Below are 3213 nucleotides of genomic sequence, written 5' to 3'. Positions count from 1 at the left end.
GCGCCCGGCTAATTTTTTGTATTTTTAGTAGAGACGGGGTTTCACCGTGTTAGCCAGGATGGTCTCGATCTCCTGACCTCGTGATCCGCCCGCCTCGGCCTCCCAAAGTGCTGGGATTACAGGCTTGAGCCACCGCGCCCGGCCTAATTTTATTTTTTGAGACAGGATCTCAGTCTGTTACCCAGGCTGGAGTGCAGTTGCGTGGCGCATCACCGCGCCTGGCTAATTTTTAAAAATTTTTAAGAGATAGCCTCTCGGTATATTACCCAGGCTGGTTTCGAATTCTTGGCCTTAAGAGATCCTTCCCCCTTAGGCTCCCAAAGTGCTGAGATTACAGGTGTGAGCAACCCCACCAGCCTGGCCAGGCATTCAAAATTTATCACGCCCAGAGGGACCTGAGTATGAGATGTCAGTCAGCACCATCCCCATGCACACTAGCAATTGTTTAAAGGCACTTTGTTCTTTTCTGTCCTGTACAAGCATCACCCTTTATCTTCGTGTTCCTAGAATTCGTGATAGAAAGAACAACGTATAGCCAATGGATAGGTTATTTTAACGTGAAGTCTTGCCATACAATTTAGCAAGGGCCTCTTTTCTTTTTTCCTTTAAAAATTCACTTGTAGCCGGGTGCAGTCGCCCACGCCTGTAATTCCAGTACTTTGGGAGGAAGAGGTGGAAGGATCAATCCCTTTAAGCCAAGAGTTCGAGCTTCCTGGCTAACCAAATAACTCACTTGAAACTGCAGCTAAGATCATGTATTACATTAAAGGTAACTTGAATTGATTATCCCAGGTTGCATTCCTGAGACTTGGCCCAAATAAATTCACTATATTACCTTTGCCTCAGTTTTTCCCTTAGGTTGACAGTTATTTCTAAAGTTGTACAAATGGGTTTACCTTGAGTATTAAAATAAGGTGTGAGAAGGGCAACTGAAACCAGAGGCTCCCATCACAGCCTAGTAGCCTTCGGAGGCTTCCAAAGGATCAGCATTAACTCCAATATTCAGCAGTAGTGCAGGTCTTTAAGATTCATAAAGTGTTAAATCTGTTGCCTGGAATTCCATAAAGAGAGGGAGGAAGCGCCCAGTGTGAACTGTGTTCAACTTAAACCTAAAGGTAAAAGCGATCAGCCTAAGATCAGGAGCGCAAGGAAGAAGCTTGAAGCCATGCGCTCTCAAGGAGGCGTTTCCCGCTCCAGGGCTACCCAAGACCGCCGGCCAAGCTGCCAGCCGCAACGGCCTTCGTCACGCAGGTTATCAGCTCGGCTCCCGCGCCACGTGGCACTGGGGGGGCGTCCACCTAGCGCCAGGGAGAAGGAGGCGGAGCCCGGCCTCAATCCCGCCCGGGTCCTCATGGGACTTGTAGTTTTCCTTGCGGGCATAAACGGGCACGAACTCCTCGGCTTTTGCCCGGTAAATAGCATCTTTTCCGTACGAGTCATTCAAATAATAGACGCAGCCTAGGTAACTTCAAGAGAAGATGGGAAGGGGAAGGGGCAAAGCAAGGAAGGCAAACCTAAAGATTATAGGCGGGGCAGAGAAAGCGTTCGCACTCAGTATGCATGCGCACACCAGGCGCGGCAGGTGGGCGGACACAGAAAGGCGACGCCGAGAGCGGCGTTGTCCCGGAAATGCCTTCCCTCCTCCCGGGTCTGCGCGGACGCGGCCTCCTTACCTCATTTGTCCTCGCCCCTCTCCGTCCCTCTACGCGTTTTGGTTCCCAGCTGGTGCTTCCTGTTTGCAACCGCGGCAGTGAGTATGTCTGTGACTGATCCCGAACCACCCGCGACCTGGGACGCCTGCCTACCCTACGTCTCGCCCGCCGGGCTGTGGAACTAGCGCGTGCCCCTCGCCGGCCTCGAAGTCTCCCGTCCGCCCCTCACTCGTGGCAGGGCGCAGCTCCTGGTTCCTCAGTTGCGCGCCTACCCACGCGGCCGGGCTGCGGGTCTGGGGGTCCGCGTTTCCCTGGCCCTCCAAGGGCTAAGGCCGTGATTCTAGAGCGGCTGGGCGTCCGGGGCCTCGGTGGGGGTGGGCGTGTGTACCGTTTTTACTTCCCCGCAAGACCCCCGGTCTTGTAGGGAAGCCAGTGAGTGAAGCGCAGAGGTCCCGGCGCGCCGAGAGGGAGTCCAGTCTTTGAGGACCGAGTAGTCCCGGGCCACCTCCCACCTCTGCTGTCAGAAGCAGCAGCTGCAGCCGTGGACTCCAAAATTTCGGGAGCTGTATCCCTTTCCTCATGTAAAGCAAGTAGACTTGGACTGTGTTTACTAAGGCGCCCTTTATCCCTCCCATCCTGTGAGCGGACAGTTGCCTTCAACTTTTGGGAAGAGCTGCCGGTTCGGTGGAAAAGCTGTGGCTGGGAATCAGGAGGCCTGTGTTCTAGCCGTGGCTCCCCACGAACTCGCTGGCGACTCCAGAAAGCTCTTATTGAGGCTGAATTTAAGATTATTTCCGATTACACTGTTGAATTAGGGGCTCCATTAGGGCCTTTTTCGCTCAGTAAGTTTATCTGAGCCCGTTTCTCCAACTATAAAACGAGAGTGAGTTTGATGACTTTTCAGGTCCCGTCAGAAGCTCTTGACTTTGTGGTTTTATTTTTTCTTTCTAAAATTTTATCTAGGACCGTTAGAGAAGTGACTTCGTGTTTTGAATAGTTAGGCTGTCACATACAAAGACTTTTAAATGGATTGTGTGTGTATTTAGGAAAGCATTATGCTTTGGAGACAGTTTAGCATTGCTGCTTTCAAGGGAATCTGAGGATGGGGAATAAACTCAGGAAGGATCGCAAGTGAGGATTATATTAATATGTTAGGTATCAGGATAAGAGACTGCATGACCGAAGGAAAAGGGCTAAGGGAAAGGTGAAGGAAATGTTTCCGGATAGGATTAATTCTCATAAAAATCATGTCTAGGCCGGGTGCGGTGGCTCAAGCCTGTAATCCCAGCACTTTGGGAGGCCGAGACGGGCGGATCACGAGGTCAGGAGATCGAGACCATCCTGGCTAATACGGTGAAACCCCGTCTCTACTAAAAAATACAAAAAACTAGCCGGGCGACGAGGCGGGCGCCTGTAGTCCCAGCTACTCGGGAGGCTGAGACAGGAGAATGGCGTGAACCCGGGAGGCGGAGCTTGCAGTGAGCTGAGATCCGGCCACTGCACTCCAGCCTGGGCGGCAGAGCAAGACTCCGTCTCAAAAAAAAATAAATAAATAAATAAA

General features: G+C 51.8%; 1 protein-coding gene across 1 annotated transcript in view; it reads right to left on the bottom strand.

The window, feature by feature from the left end:
* The window catches only part of LOC108542574 (uncharacterized), a 44122-nt gene extending 42886 nt beyond the window's left edge, over positions 1–1236 (bottom strand). The window contains exon 1 of the mRNA XM_017892647.1: positions 897–1236. The gene's annotated coding sequence lies outside the window, so the exon portion shown is untranslated. The remainder of the gene's footprint in view (positions 1–896) is intronic.
* Between the last annotated feature and the right edge of the window lie 1977 nt (positions 1237–3213).

This window comes from Rhinopithecus bieti, unplaced genomic scaffold (assembly GCF_001698545.2).
Source record: "Rhinopithecus bieti isolate Rb0 unplaced genomic scaffold, ASM169854v2 scaffold_22453, whole genome shotgun sequence".
Classification (NCBI taxonomy): domain Eukaryota; kingdom Metazoa; phylum Chordata; class Mammalia; order Primates; family Cercopithecidae; genus Rhinopithecus; species Rhinopithecus bieti.
This window is presented reverse-complemented; position numbering and strand designations above follow the sequence as displayed.